We start from the raw sequence: 16,080 nt of genomic DNA on the forward strand, positions 1-16,080 counted from the left end.
TTTTGATTGATTGGCCTTTTCTGTAAGTTAACCTGGGACGATTCTGCATTGTGTTACCTATAATAGGATCAGTTCTTAAAATGTGCTAGTTTCATCGTATGATTTGACTGACGGCTTATGCATCTATAGAGAAGGTAGTGATCAGACTAAATTTCTGATCTTTATCCTTCTTAAATTTCTCCAAAAGTAGGCTTTCTCTCTATTTTTCCCCCACTCTTTCTTGTGCGATGTCTAGCACTTTTTTGTGTGTACCCTCTTGTAATGAACCTGATTATCGCTTTGTGCACTGCTTTCTCATATTCTTCTTTTCTAGAACAATTTATTTTTAGCCTGAGCAACTCCCCATAAGGAATATTCCACTTAAGTGTTGTCATATGGATACTTCATTACATATATTGCGTTAAGTTAGCATGAGTGTATTACATGTTTAAACAGCCGGTTCTGCCTTCGGCTTTAGTTTTGCACACGACACATACTTGTTGTTGTAGCTTTCACCCTAGAAGCGGTGAGGTGGTTTATTTGAGAATAATATGTTATTTCTATGCTATCAGCTTTGCCTGGTACACTTGGTACAACTGTCTGCACACTGAGAGCTGCACACTCTAAGATTAACCTAACACAAGGTTGCTGGGAGGCCTGATCCTAGCACCACATTAGACATAACACAAATAATGTTGATGCCAACATTTTGGGCTCTACGCGGGTTTAAGATAGAGTTACACGGAATGAACGTAGACACTTGGTGCTGCGCATGAAGAGAGCTGGTAGCTGTTGATGTGAACTGCTCCTACTGACATTGAGAGGTATGGGGCCGCCCTGCTAAAGCCCGAATGAGACCTTCATATATATATAAAACTAGCAGCCCGTCCCGACGTTGTCCGGAGCAAAAGGCTTGGGAGCAATCAGGCTTCAGGGCCCCCGCCCGCCCCGACGTTGTCCGTGGGTCCCCCGGAGCGCACCCGTGGCTGCTTCACCTACCTTAGCCGCCGCTCCTCCCCGTGCTCCTGAGTTCACCTCTCCGCCGCTCCTCGCCGCTCCTCCCGCCTGTCCGCGCTCCTCACCGCTCCTCCCCACCTGTCTGCCGCTCCTCATCGCTCCTCCCCGCGCTCCTGATGTCAGCACGCACGTCGCGGCCGGCGCTACTTCCAAGGGACTACTTTTTTTTGTATTCGTAAATTTTTTAAACAACGTATATATATATATTTTTTATACAGCCTATGTCCATCTGCTTGCTCTGACGTTTTCAAAGATGTATTGGGTGTTTGGATTGGTGGTGTAGTTTTTGAGTTTACCTGGCTCAAAGGACACAGTTCTCTCTTTATAATAGTAGTATAGATATAGATATAGATATAGATAGTAGTATAGATGTTGAAAGGTAAGTTACATTTGTGGTGGTATTGTTTGTACTGTGTGCCCCTATGTATGCCTTTAAAAGTAGTGAGTGTAATTAATGTTGTTATTTTATGGCAGCACATAACTGGCCTAATGGGAATCTGTGTTTGTGCTGCTGACAGCACTCACTTTCAGTGTTCAGATATTTGTTGTTTAATTTAAGCAATCCTCAAAGTAAAAACACCAATCAATTCTACAACATAGTTGTCCGCAGGACTTAACTGGCCACCTGCCAATGTGGGTGACCTTTAGCCTGTCTTGGATGTTCAGCTCTTGGCATCCTGTGACTTGTAGGGCCATTGCTACAATGGCAAAACCACGACTCCCAGCATGCATAGCGGCTCAAGAAGTCACTTTGATTGGATAGCACTGTCAGGCGGGAAACAACCTTTACAACGCAACTTTTACAACGCACTACTATTACAACACAGTAATTACAACGCAACATCCCTTACAACGCATGTCATTACAACCTAACCATTATTACGCATGACACTACAACGCATACAATTACAACTCATGTCATTACAACACAGTCATTACAACGCATACCATTACAACGCATACCATTACAACGCATACCATTACAACGCATAGTACCCTTACACTATCCAACACTTACCCTACTGTTGCACCCCCTGGAGTTAGAATAGTAATTTTTACCCCTACACTATCCAATAATTACCATACATGCAATATAATGGTATGCGTTGTTATGGTATGAATTGTAAAGGTAGTATGCGTTGTAATGGATTGCGTTGTAAAGGTAGTTTTTAAATATTCGTTGTAATGGAATGTGTTGTAATGGATGTTGCATTGTAAAAATGGAGTTGTAAAGGTATGCGTTGTAAAAGTATGCGTTGTAACGTCATACATCCCTGTCAGGCTAGGGGGTGGTTGAGAGCTATGAAGGCCCTTTGTTCCAAGTCAACTGGTGCCAGTGGTTGACTATGGAGCAGAGGTGTATCGACTCGCCGGGTCTGTTTGTGTCAGCGAGTACTGTATTGTATTATAGCATTTGCATAGCGCTTTCTACCCCTATGTAGAGCCGCTGTGAGATCCTATGCATTGTGAGGCATTGACAATGCTTCCTACTGCTCAAGTGCGATGTGTGGTCTGACCGCTATCCAAACCCGAACCAGGACATGACCATCTGGGACCAGGAGGCTAAGAGCTTTTTTAACAGAAAATGTCAATCTGTCATGTTCCAAAATACTCGTTGTGGATAGCTAAAGCTGAGCGTTTTAGGTCTGCCATTGAGACAGCTTTAACTGACATGTCAACCTTGTCTTTTCCCAAAAATCATAATATAAAACATACATAGAAGGAGGGCTTCTGGTTACCTTGCTTCAACCATAAATCACTTCAAGTGTCATTCACAGTTTGCTTCCTCCCACCACAGCATACAGCACAGGGCAATGTGTCAGCCTCCTTCACCCATCACAGTCTCTTCTACACTCTGAGCGACCCTTGACCCACCCGGTAGGTCGCTCCCCCGGCGCACATCGCCACCTGTGTGTCCACCGCTGCTGCTGCTGAGTAAGTTGGTCACTGCATTGTCTACCTGCTGGCCTTCAGCAAGACCTGGCTTTTCGATCAATAGAAGCCCCCCGCCAGCGCCTTGAGACCCTCACGGGTATGCAGCGCGCTTTACAAATGAATGATTGATTGATTGAGTGACAGTATTTTTCCTGACCACATGTGCACAGCTGCCTGAAAAGGAGTGCACTTCAGTGCCAGGGCAGGTGTGCTTGAGCTGCTGTGCAATTTCTTACTTTTTAAGATTTGCTAAATTGTCTTTCATATTGTATATGTTGGCAAAATAATTTTTACAAAAGTACTGCATGCATGCCAAAACCAGACCCGCTGGCTTTGTCATTGTTTGTTTAAAGAAAGTGCCTTGAATTGTGATGTTTTTGCATGTGAAGTTGTGTGAATCGGAGAGTGGATGAATAAAGGAATCAGTGAAAGGGTGGATGAATGGATGCATAAGTGATTCCATGTATAAATGAAGGGATGAATTAGTACATTGGCAGGAGAGAGTCGCCTCCTGCCAGCAAAGGCACCAAAGCAACCATTACCCTACTTCCCACAGCCATCTATGTGGTCACTCTCACTGTGTGCATTTATGCATTCATACTCATTCATTACTCACTCATCAATCAATTCAGTCAAATCATCCCTCCGTGCACTCGGTCGCATAGCAGTTCTTTCATCATTGTGCTCATCCATCCATCAATGCTTTCATCCTCTTACCAACCAATCATACATACAAAATCATCAATTAATGGACAGTAAAGAAAAAAAACAAAAAGTGCCGCATGACTCATTGGTTTCTCCAGAGCGCTCAGTTCAGATTCAAACAGATTCCCCAGACTTCTGCATGACAATTATTCCACCTTTCTCTGACTATGGTACGGCACACCTCTTTAGGGCTGAAACTGTAAACGTATAATGTATGTAAAATACACTGGTGTGCGACCTACACCCAGCCCCTCGTCATCTCTGCCATCTAGGCTGCACATTTTGAGCTCTGATGGAATGTGAACAGTGTCTGTTAGCGCCTAAGTGCCTTCGACCTAGTTCCGCGGATCTCAAATGCATAAAACAAATTTGATGTGTTTTATTATCACACCACACCATGCGGGAAGGTCTCACAGTCAACCCCAAGTGGGGGAGTTTAGTTTCTGGCCTCAAAGCCACTTCGTAATTTGGCCGTTTGGGAACTTTTAGCATCAATAGCGCTCCCTGTCTCTGCCTGCTGCTTGTTATTGTTTACAGCTCTGTAAAGCGGGGGCGGGGGGGGGGAGGAATTGGGCTTGGGGGTGACTTCTCTCTATAACGCACAGGCAGGCCTCGCCGACAGTGTGCTCCGTGCGCCCAGCTTCCTATTTGAGATGTGTAAAACCAAGCTGTGAATCTCGAACAGTGCAAACTCCGTCTTCGGTGGATACAATCAGTGGCCCTGCGAAGAAGAGAACCACCAGTTTTCAATAGCAAGCAGATAGTTCATGGAAGTGAGCACCTGCACTTTTATATTTCCATAGCAGCCCGCCCCAGCGTTGCCGGTGGCAGCCGACTTGAAGCACACTGCAGCCCCCCTGCCTTGTCACCCCTGGACGGCTCCCGCCCGTCCCTCGGTGCGCACCCGCGGCGCTTGACTTACCTCACCAGCCGCTCCTCCCCGCACTGCTCCTCACCGATTGTCCTCCATGACGCTCTTCCTGTTGCCTCAACGCCGCTCTTCCCCCGCGCTCCCGATGTCACGGCCGGCGCTACTTGCAAGGGACTACTTTTTTTTTTTTTTCAAAATTTGTAAACAACGTATATTTTTAATTTTTATGTAGCCTATGTCCTTCTGCTTGCCCTAAGGTTTTCTAACATGTCTTGGGTGCTCAGATTGGTGGTGTAGTTTTCAAGTTTACCTGGCTCAAAGGTGCAAGTTCTCTCTTTATAATAGTAGTATAGATAATATGCTAGATAGGGTGCGCGAAATATAGGTGCTATAGATTTCTATAGAATTTGCATTATAACATGCTAGCACCTTTTGCTTACTATGGATTAGTGACTATGCTGCTGACTCTGATTTTTATAATCTGCATTTTGGTATTATACAAGATACTGCGTTTGAGAACTTTGCATTGAATAATAAATATTTCAAACTTGCACTTGTGTTCTTTGACTCTCAGTTTTGGTTTGAAATGATTATATAACGAAAGAGTGTTCATGTGTTCCACGATTCCTGAGGTATTCTAAAGATCATGTTCTGGTTTGTCTAAAACATGGTTCATTCCATAATGATCCATGAGACACTGTAGCTAGCTAGGTAAGGAGATTTCTGACACTGAGATGAGTTTTGGATCATCCTAACTCACTGAGGTTCTAGATCTCTATGCACAGTTCTGTGGGAGAACGGAAACCCTGCTACATGGCGCCCAACTGTTTGGTTGGCCTTAAAACATGACACTCGAGTGGTATATCATTCATACCTTGACACCTTCATTCCCGTTTCCGGTAAACGGTGGTGTCGGAAAACCTACCTGTTTTTGAAATAGGTCTTTTCAAGCTTGAATTCTACTTTAAACGGTTTCTTTGAATTACTACCCAGTTGTGCTACAAAGTGTTCTTTGTCTTTTTTTTCACTTCCGGTGCTAACATGGCCGTGGACATAGCGCAGCATAGCCGCGTCGCGGTTCGCGACCACTTGCGGGCATATAATGTCCCTGCGGAAGGTTTGGCTGTGGTTCTAGTGGTGAGTGCGGAACATGCGTACCCGTACGAATTGTTTTATTCCTGGGTGACGTTTCCGGAAGTAAACGCTAATTCGGGCGTCTACCACTCATACACTGCCTCGGCTGTTCCGGCGGCTTATGCTCCGTACAGAGCACTGGAAGTACCTATAGATGTTTGGCAGCACGGAGTTTGGTTTGGTGGCGCCCTACCCCATTCTTTGACGGCTCCGAGGTTAGGTCCGTTGTCCATTGCGGGCACGGCCTGGCCCGCCTTGGGTGGATTTACTCCACATCCTAATCGCGCCACGTGTAATGTGGGTGATCTGCGGCGACTGCATGATGTCGCGGTTGACGTGATTAGAGCGCTTGTTCATTACATTGGTCGTAATATACATGGCGCAGCCCCCGCAGGTGCGCAGCTTCGAGCGGAACAGGCTGGTTTGAAAATCAGTCCTGTCTTGGTGAATTCCGTAATGGGCAGAAAGCCAGAAAATAAGGATGATTTTCCTTTCTGGCTTGCCGAGAAATTCGACCAGCTGGAGGCTGTGTTTCCTAATACGACTCCGGGTGCAAAAAACACCGGATTCTTACGCTTAGTTTACCGAAGGATTTAGCCCCTGAACTTGCTGACTGTGAAACATGGGGTAAGACTTTTGCAGCGGTTTACTCGAGGTGCTTTGGCACCCCGTCAGTGTCGAACCTGTCTGCGGTCCTAAAACGTGTTCAGGATGATCACGGACCGGAGTCGGCGGTCGAGTTGGGTATGCGCCTGAGCGGTTCATTTGAGACGGTTTGCGGTATTATCCTTGCTAATGTAAAAGGGGATGCAGTGAACTTTCAGGTGGCCAATGGTCTGGCGTTAGTTCCCGATGCCGAGAAACCCCGTCAGCTGGCAAGAATTATTGTGGCGGCTTATAAAACGGTTGGCCGCAATTCTAAGGGTGTAAAGGTTTTTCTTGAGAAAGAAAAGAAGCAGCCCCAGGGACAGTCTTCGGAAACGGGTGGACAACCCAAGTCCAAGAAACAAAATTGCCCTAAAAAACAGAATCAGGGTAAGCAACAACAACAACAGGCACAGGTTTCTAGTCCGGCGCCTTCACAACCTGCGCAGTCGGATCGAGTTTATGAGTTGCGCGATCGCGCTACGATTAAATCGCCTGACAGATATCAGGCATCTGACCAACGCTCTCCTCGTTCCTTTCAGGACTCATCGGCTCCGTCAACCGGTGGTGGAGGGGGCGGCAGGGGCAGGGGTGGCCGGCAAGGACGTGGCCAGCCCCGCACGCGAAGTGAAGGGGATCAGCAGGACGACTCTACGCCAAAGAGACCGCAGTTTGCCAAGAAGAAAGTCGCAGCCTTAACGGCGCATCGATATGCCCCAGATAGTGAGAACGCGGCTTCGGAATCTGACGTGGGCTCTGACCTTGCTGGACAGCGCGGCGGAGATTACTATAGTGAGAGAGGCCCTCCGTCCACTGTTGAAGGTGACAGCGACTGAGACTTTTATTGTGATTGAAACAGCTGATACACATGTTGCTCCCCCTGAAAGACTTTTTGAAATTGTCCTGTTAATTGAAGGTGACATGCAGCGAACTGTAAAAGGGGTATTTTGGGAGAAACTTTCGGACACGTATGACATTTTGCTTTCGGAGGCTGACTGGCCCCCGCCTTTTGTTCTCGCAGCTCCGCGAGGGGAGGAGGTAATCCTCCCCAGTTTCGCGCACACTGTATCGAGAGTGGAAGCGCTGTATTTTGCAGAAGAGTGGGCTCTGGCGCTTGCGCCGGCTGTGTGCCGAAATCAGTGTGGCTGGGATAAATTGTCCCCTAGCCATGAGATTCCTTTACGGTCACAGCCGCAGCCACAACCCCAGTATCCCATACGGCGTGAAGCTAAAGCTTCGGTCGCGGCTATCCTTGAACAATTGGAATATCAAGGTGTAATTGAAACGTGTGTGTCACCAATGAATAATCCCCTTTTTACTGTTAACAAACCGGACGGCTCATATCGTCTGGTTTTGGATTACCGGCATTTGAACTCGCATTGCCGTAACTGTGCAGTACAGAATACTCACGGCTCTGCTCTAGTGAATAGTCTTGAGCGTAAACGGTTCAAAACCACGCTTGACATTTCCAATGGTTTTTATGCACATAGATTAGATGGTCTAAGTTCCCAATGGACCAGTTTTACGTGCGGCGGCGTACAAAAAAAGTTTAATCGACTCCCAATGGGATATAAAAATAGTCCTGGAGTGTTTTCCGCCCGCATAGTCTCTCTTTTAGAGAGTTTCGATCCAGTTGCATGTTCGTATGTGGATGATATTTATCTCACAGTCGACGAACTTTGGGTGCATCTGTGTCGAGTAAACAGCATTATTTGTAACTTTGCAGACATGGGTTACAAGTTTAACTTTGCAAAATCGCACATTGCGGAGTACACAGTGTTGTTTCTAGGTTATGAACTTAACCATGAAGGAAAGGGATTGGCTCCTCAGTTCCTGGAGAAGTGCGCGCAGTTGCGCTCTCCGACAACACTGAAAAAATTACAGTCTTTGCTGGGTTTTTTAAATTTCGGAAGGACATACATTCCGGAATATGCCCAGCGTATCAAGCCTTTATATGCCTTGGTACAACCATCTTTTTCCAAATCATGCTGGCTGCCTGAGCATTCAGCCATTCTGCAGTCCTTGCAGGCTGATATGCTCGCTTCTGACTACTTACAGACTCGTGATAACCAGACCAACCTGGTGATAAGAATTATCCCTGGGACGGTGGGTTTCACGTACCTGACTTTTAATGAAGGGGATACTGTACCTATTGCTTACAAGTCACACTTGTACACTTCGGCTGAACTGCGTTTTTCCACTGTGGAGAAAGTTTTGACGGCTGTGCAGATGGCAATTCTTAAGGAACGTGCTCTGTCGCAGGGAAAGCGCTTGTTGGTTGTCACCCCGTGTCCAGCCTTGGAGGCGGTCACGAAAGCCAGTGTACCGAATTCTAAAGCTTTGCACCCTCGGTGGATTCAGTGGGCTACATCCTTGACATCTCAGGATGTCACGTTTATTTTTGACGCCGCCTTACGGTCGCAGGAGTATTTACAGTATGAATTTGTTCATCCTGCTCCTTTAGCGATGCGGCCGTTGGAGGATTTCCATTGTATCATTTACACGGATGGTTCGGCGCAGGTTGCGCATGGCTCTAAACACGCCTATGTTTCCGCTTGCGCCATTGTAGTCGGTGCCATGGTGAACGATGAGTTCAAGTCCAGTGTTGTGCACACGCAAACGCTAGGGGACTGCACCGCACAATTAGCAGAGCTTCGTGCTCTTATGCTCGCATTGGAGTACGCTGATCCTTGTGTGACGACTTTAATCGTAAGTGATTCTTACTACTGTGTCCAGTCTTACAATGAGAACTTCTTCTTTTGGATTCAGAATGATTTTCGTGATTCCAAGGGTAGCACAATAAAACATAAAATGATCTGGGTCCGAGTGGCGGAACTTAAAGAGAAACTGCCGCTCGTGTTTGTGATTCATACTCTCGGCCACCAGCGCGTGGGGGTCTACGCTGTTGACAACTCGCTTGCTGATGAAGCAGCGAAGTCAGCGGTATCAAAATACTTAGTTGCAGCGGTCACGAGGTCCAAGAGCAAAATAGATGATGACATCTTGGCGGCTGTTGCTGCCACGGAGAAGGGAGGTAAATATCCTGAGGGGTTCCCTTCGAAGTACACATACCACTTAAGTCCCGATAAGGTTCCTTATGTGAAAATTCCTGAAGTTGGAGAGCGTCTAGTTCCCAACTCGGATCGCAGAGCTTCTCTGATTACAGCGGCTCATGAAGGTGTGGCGTCTGCGCATGCGGGCGTCTCAGCCACTGTATCTCAGCTACAACAGAGGTTCTGGTGGCAGGGACTGTACAAACAGACGCGCGATTATGTCCTTATGTGTGACATTTGTCAGCAGATCAAGCCTTCTACTGCTGCACGTCCGCCTCAGACACAGTTGTACATCTCTAATAAACCACTTGGTTGTGTTTATTTGGATCACTGCGGTCCTTTTTCTTCTGATACTGCGTATAAATACATCTTAGTAGCAGTTGACTCATGCACACGCTTTGTATGGGTATGGCCGCATCGAAGCGCTGATTCGCGAACTGTCATTAAGGATTTGCGTGTCTTTGTGGGAATCTTTGCTTGTGGTACTTTCCATTCGGACCAGGGTCCGGCTTTCGCCTCTAAGGCGTATAAGGATGCTATGGTTTCGTTGGGAGTACAGGTGAAGTTTTCAAGCCCCTACAGGCCTGAGGGCAATTCTGTAGTAGAAAGAATGAACCGCGACTTAAAGCAATCTTTGACAGCCCGTGTTATAGGCACTGGTAGAAACTGGCTGACCCACCTCTATGGCGTGCAGCGTGCGCTTAATAATCTCCCTAGAAGGTCTCTGGGTGGGCGGACCTCATACGAAATGCTCTTTGGTATCAAGATGTATGTACCTGACCTTGATGGGCCGGACTACAAGGCCCAGGCCGGGGCCTTTGACGTAGATGAACATTGCAATGTTTTACAGAATCTACAAAAGACCAGAGACAGTCTTGCAAAGGAACACTTGCCCTCCACGTCGGATGATGCGTTGCAGATCCCGGTAGTTGGCTGGCTACCCCAAGTTGGAGAACTGGTTCGAGAGAAGATCGATAACAAGAAAGAGTTTGGTCCCTCATATCGAGCACCAGTCCGAGTACTTGGAGTGAAGGGCACAAGAACAGTCATTTTACCACCACTTCCAGGTCGTAAAGAAAACAGATTTATTTCTATTGACAATGTCAAGACACACAGGGTGGCCGATTCTTCATAGCATGACACCGGCTGTATCCTGTCCTTCCATGGTGAGGCACTCTGTGCTGGCTATTACATCTGGTGCAGATCAGGAGGTGTCCCTCGAGATGCCTGCCATATCCAGTCCTTTATTAAATACTATTCCTGTTACTAACATTGATGAGGTGACCTATGCAGATCCTGCTGATTTATCCATGTCCGATTTACAAGCTCGTTTGGCTAACCAATCCAGATTCTCTTTTGACTCTGATTCGGAACTTTCAAAGAAACCATCGACTATTGCAAAATATGCCACGTTGTTTAAAAAACATTTTTTAATTCCACCTTGGACATACATTTGGCTAATACTATTTTTATTTCATCTTTTTATGTCGATTGGTTTTGTGTTTTATTTTTTCCGACTGATCGATGGCCATTATGTGAAAGAAAGAACAGGAATTCGGTACCTTAATGGAACATTGGCCCCTCTATCCTCCTCACATTCAGTACACAGACTAAAGAGAGACTTACATTCAGTACAGATTACTGCTTGGCCAGTCCTTGATGGGATTGTGTGGGATGCGGTTAGGTTTCAGATACATGGCCCCACAGAAGTTATTAATGTTCCTAATGTGCTTAGAGTAAACATGGGAGATGTGATTAAGCAAGATGTTCGTTCTGATGATTGGGATCTTCAGGCCGTAGAAGCATTGTTCTCTGATTTGAAATATTATGCGGCCTTTGATGCTGAGGATTTGTACTTAGATTCTGTCAATTATGGTGATTTGTTTTGTTATCAACATTATGGGAATCATTTCTTACACAAGACAAGTTCCAGGAGGGTTCCTGTGAATTACACTCAGTGGGAACATTGCCCTACTCCCTTACAGGGGAGTTCAAGTACATTTCTGGGAAAATACTCTTATTTTACAGATTTTAATCAATCGAATCCTGAGTCGTTTTATTTTAAAGTGAACCAGAAATTCATGCCCAAAGTTAGACTTACTGCTACAAAATTGCTGTATTCAAAATCCTTTTTAGAAAGGTTATCTGTGGATGGCTATGAGTTATGGAAGGATGCTATTGACCTTAAATCGGTTTGGGGTACCAAAGATTGGCAGGTACAAGGCACTGAGGCTTTGCATCGTGCATGTCTCATCCCGAATCACATGTTGTTTTTAAATTCTACTATTTCTCAAACAACATGTTTTGGATTGGCTACATCTAAAAAATTAAATACCCCTACTATCCCTGACTTGGAAGAGTATTCAGGTTGGAGTAATTTCACTACAATATCCATCAGTAGGATACAAGCGCTTTTGCAGAATTCCTCCTTTAATATTTCCCATTTTGATCCGGAGGGGTGGCTTTTGTGGCAAAGAAGCACTGATGCTTGCCAACGTAGGTTTTTGGGTTTATCTGAAGGTTTTACGCACATCAGGCCAGATCCCAGGTTCGAAACAGATCACACTGTTACCACTTATTCAGTAGGTAAATTGTGTCAGAACTGGTTACAACATTCCACTTTGGCTGCAGTTAAACTGCATCTGTCCCAGTTGAATGAGAATATAGAGCTAAATGATTTTATAAAAGGCCCGACTAGGGGTAGATCTAAACGCTTTATTTATGCTGTATACAATGAAATTTGGAAGTTTTCACAGGTTGAGGCAGCTAAACGCCTGAGAGCGATTGATCAAGCAAATTTGGAAAAAGTGCTAGCAGTAGTAGATAACAGTATTAACATGCTTTCTTCCAGGATTTACACGTTGGATAATATTGTTTCTTCTGTTGTTGATATTGTACATGATGAAGTGTCCACGTTATACCATGGTCAAAATCAATTACGTTCTGTAATGCAGTTTGCCTGGACTCTACAGACAATTAAGGCAGGTCGAGTTCCCTGGAACTCATTGAACGTTTCATCCCTTTTCGCCCCTTTTAATCTTACTGAAAAACAGCGCATGCTTTCAATGCGTGATGCATCATTTTCTATGTTACATATTGAGAAGCTAGAATCCTTGCCTTTCTCTGTTGCTGAAACCACTACTGCCACGTGGCTGATTCATAGTTTAATTACATTACCATTTCCTTTATATAAATTTACTAACTGTATGCGGTATATTGCTATAGGACGATATGAACCACTAGGCAATGCTTTCTTGCACGAGGCATGGTCATTACCATACACATACAGATGTCTGAAGGATGGAAAAGAAGTGAATCTTAATGGTGAGGATTGCACACAGTCACCTGACCAGTCGTTAATATGCAGACACATTCAGTTACACGGTTCTTGTAATCAGGACCGCCCAAATTTAGCATGTGTTTTAAAAGGCACGCCAGTTCCAGCAGTGGTTCCCACGTTCACATTATTAGCTAATGGTAGTTATTTACTTTTAAACAACGAGTTATGTTGTGGTTTATTAATTGGTGTGGCTTATGTGGTAACTGTATCAGAGCGTGTGGTGTGCTGCAAGAATGTTCTATACCCACCCACGCATGGGTCTTCAGATGTCTCCATCTGGCCACGGATTCCAACCTTGGAAGCAAAATTCAATGGTTTAAGCAGAATAAGGGCCCTTTTGTCTAAAAAACAAGTGACCCTGAGTTCGGCCCGGGAAACTTATGTCCTTCACATAGCTAACACCCGCACAGAGGTGCAGGCGCTTTTAAATACTGATTTGCCGTTTCATTTCTGTGAACTGGTGCACCAGATTTTTAATGCTTCTTCAACGACTGGGCTTGCACATTTTTTTAAGTTAGTAAGCAGTGGCCTCGTGACTACGTTTGAAAAAGTTTTTGGTATCATTCCCACGTTTTTCCACACTATTTTTTCGAGTCTGTTTGGTGGACTACCTGTGTTGCTGGCTGTAGCAGCAGGCATTCTGTTGGTGTTTTTCTTCATAAAACATGGATGCCCATCCTGCGCAAGACGCCGTTCAACGCCTCCTGACACTGTGCCGTAATCGGATGCTCAATTACTATGGAACATTGCCGCTTGCAGCATTAAGCACGGCCTATAGATTGTCATTTCGGTTCACCGACTTCACGTGTGTCCAACCTGTGTTTCACTGCCTGAACTGCGAGTTCGATTGGGCAATTGATTTGTGCCTATGCTTGAGGACTGCTCCTGACGTCGATTTTGATCAGCTAATGCGTCCCGTGGTGGCTCACGAGCTGATCTGTTCTGGCGAGAGAGTTATGGCCTTGGCAGCGATAAATGGAGTTCTGGGCCAATGGGAGATTTCTGCAGCAGCGGATGCCTTTCTGACACACAGCGATCTGGTGAACCCACCGAGTTGTCCTCTGACGGTACAGGAGGATCCGATGCTGGAGGAGCACGTATGTTCTTTCCCATTGCTAAATTGGATTGCTGAACTATTTTCGGATGATGGCAGTGATTTCATGCTGGAGGCTGTTGCCACTTTCTTTGCATATACTTTCCAATCGTGAGATGCCTGGGAGGAATGCTTTGTTGTGAAATATGACTTTCCCCTCGCTGAGTTGGAGGGATGGACTGTGTTCAGCTGATGGAGAATACAATCACGTGATGTCGCTGAGGATAACGTCAATGTGGCTCATGACTTTGGAAATCGGATAAGTGCCTTGTTTTTCCTATTACGAACATTTGAATTGATGCGACCTGGTCCTACATTTCATATTTTTGCGACCTGGCGGATGACTTTTGGTTCAAAGGTTTTGTTTTTAAATTTTTGATTTGAGGCCACTGTAGGCATTTCATACATATTCATTCATACATATTTTTAGCTTATTTTAGCTCAAGATTATTGAACTTTGCTTTCAATTTTTGTATCTGATTTAGTATTGCCTTTTCCCTTATGTTTGACGGTGCTCGGACCAATGGGGGGGTGTCATATGGATACTTCATTACATATATTGCGTTAAGTTAGCATGAGTGTATTACATGTTTAAACAGCCGGTTCTGCCTTCGGCTTTAGTTTTGCACACGACACATACTTGTTGTTGTAGCTTTCACCCTAGAAGCGGTGAGGTGGTTTATTTGAGAATAATATGTTATTTCTATGCTATCAGCTTTGCCTGGTACACTTGGTACAACTGTCTGCACACTGAGAGCTGCACACTCTAAGATTAACCTAACACAAGGTTGCTGGGAGGCCTGATCCTCGCACCACATTAGACATAACACAAATAATGTTGATGCCAACATTTTGGGCTCTACGCGGGTTTAAGATAGAGTTACACGGAATGAACGTAGACACTTGGTGCTGCGCATGAAGAGAGCTGGTAGCTGTTGATGTGAACTGCTCCTACTGACATTGAGAGGTATGGGGCCGCCCTGCTAAAGCCCGAATGAGACCTTCATATATATATAAAATAATATGCTAGATAGGGTGCGCGAAATATAGGTGCTATAGATTTCTATAGAATTTGCATTATAACATGCTAGCACCTTTTGCTTACTATGGATTAGTGACTATGCTGCTGACTCTGATTTTTATAATCTGCATTTTGGTATTATACAAGATACTGCGTTTGAGAACTTTGCATTGAATAATAAATATTTCAAACTTGCACTTGTGTTCTTTGACTCTCAGTTTTGGTTTGAAATGATTATATAACGAAAGAGTGTTCATGTGTTCCACGATTCCTGAGGTATTCTAAAGATCATGTTCTGGTTTGTCTAAGACATGGTTCATTCCATAATGATCCATGAGACACTGTAGCTAGCTAGGTAAGGAGATTTCTGACACTGAGATGAGTTTTGGATCATCCTAACTCACTGAGGTTCTAGATCTCTATGCACAGTTCTGTGGGAGAACGGAAACCCTGCTACAGTGTGGTTGGGTGACTACTGGTTACCTGTAAGATAGAATTGCCTACCGTGGGCTTTCGATACAATTCTGTGCATATTTTTCCCTGTTACAAATGCATTGAAGTTTAGGAAATCGACTGTTGCTGCACTTATTTCTCCAGTAAGTTTCAGATTGACATCATCGTCATTTAGTGGAGTAATGTATTGTTCTGGTGATGTTTTTGAGTACTTCCATAAGATGAAAAGGCCATCTATGTACATATACCAACCAACTATACAGTCATCCCATATGGTATTGATTTCTGACCAGGTCACCTGCTTCTCCCACGAGCTATCAAAATGATTTACATAACTGGGGGTGAAGTCAGTGCCCAGGGCTGTTCCATGCAGATGTTTATACAGTTGTTTCTGGAAGAGGAAAATATTAAAATGTATAAACTCTATCAACATTTTGTGTCTTCAGAAAATTTCAATGATCTCCCTTTCAAAAAGTAGTTTATCAGTCTTAAACCCTGTTCATGAGAAATACAGGTGCACAGTCTAGTTATGTCCTGTACGATCATAAGCATGTCTGGTTCTCATATAGTACTTGCTATTAGTCTTAAAAAGTCTTTGGGGTCCCGGATATAGGATGACAGTGTTGCTACAAATTCAAAATGAAAATTATCAATGTATAGTGACATATGTTCTGTCAAACTGCCTTGCGAAGAGATGATTGGACGCCTTGGAGACGACTTTATTTTTGTGTATTTTAGGAAGGTGATAAGTACTCCTATCCAAACAGCCCAACCACCAGCATCGACATCTTACCTGAATCTATGACACATACACTCCTACCCGGACCTGCTCAA

The 16,080-nt window shown here is 44.8% G+C and overlaps 1 protein-coding gene across 2 annotated transcripts in view; it reads right to left on the reverse strand.

The window, feature by feature from the left end:
- The window catches only part of F8 (coagulation factor VIII), a 424,604-nt gene that overhangs the window by 49,300 nt on the left and 359,224 nt on the right, over positions 1–16,080 (reverse strand). The gene's annotated exons all lie outside the window — the stretch shown is intronic.

This window comes from Lissotriton vulgaris, chromosome 10 (genome assembly GCF_964263255.1).
Source record: "Lissotriton vulgaris chromosome 10, aLisVul1.2, whole genome shotgun sequence".
Classification (NCBI taxonomy): domain Eukaryota; kingdom Metazoa; phylum Chordata; class Amphibia; order Caudata; family Salamandridae; genus Lissotriton; species Lissotriton vulgaris.